Here is an 861-nt window from a genome sequence, read left to right as displayed (position 1 = left end):
TGACTACATCTAGCCGTTTACCGTCTCTACAATCAAGCCCAACAGGTTCCAGTACTGTCGGGAATCCACCACCATGTAACGCAGCCGAAATAGTTTTGTTGATAGCGAGACTTCTGCATGAAAGAGGGTGGAATTCTTTGGTCTCAAATTGACTACCACATTGACATTGAATGCCCGAATAAACAGACTCTCAAACGCATTCCTACGCCAATCCTTGCACAGTCATTATCAAGAAAAGTTTTAGAAAGAGAACAAGGGATGTCACTAAGCCACGCACCACTTTAAATTGACAGACAAATTTTCAAAAAACGTTTTTAAATACTGCATTTCTTAGTGATTTCATGAAATTTAAATAATTAGAGGAACGAAAAGCATTCACAAAATAAGCCGTCTACAATATGTTGATGAATAACAAAGAACTGTTAGCACGTCAAAGTCAAGCTAATAAAATGACGACTAATTATGATTAAATTTGATCAAAATAGATTTTCATATTCCTAATTATAAAATTAAAAAAATACGACCCTGGTCGGATTCGAACCGACGATCGACTGGATAGAAGCCAGTCGCCTTATCCACTAGGCCACAGGGCCATCCATTTTATTTGGCATTTATACGATATATAACTAACTTAAAAGGATTGATTTTTAAAGCACTTCTCTATTGAATCAAAAATCTGTTTTGTTATCTTATCAATTTTTCTATTTGCTCTATCGATTTTTATTTTACGTACTCACATCTTCAATTGATTTTAGTTAAGTGGTGGGATTTTTATTTACATATTGAAGTCACCTTACCGGTTGTTCTGCAAGACGACTTGAGGCTTTTAAATAAAACCCTGAAGACTTGTGATGATCTCGA

General features: G+C 35.3%; 1 non-coding gene across 1 annotated transcript; it reads right to left on the bottom strand.

The window, feature by feature from the left end:
- Positions 1 to 520: 520 nt before the first annotated feature.
- Trnar-ucu lies at positions 521 to 593 on the bottom strand. The gene has a single exon. It is a non-coding gene; the product is annotated as a tRNA-Arg (tRNA).
- Between the last annotated feature and the right edge of the window lie 268 nt (positions 594 to 861).

Source organism: Octopus sinensis, unplaced genomic scaffold, assembly GCF_006345805.1.
Source record: "Octopus sinensis unplaced genomic scaffold, ASM634580v1 Contig17467, whole genome shotgun sequence".
NCBI lineage: Eukaryota > Metazoa > Mollusca > Cephalopoda > Octopoda > Octopodidae > Octopus > Octopus sinensis.
Note: the sequence above shows the minus strand (reverse complement) of the source record. Positions and strands in the feature narration are given on the sequence as shown.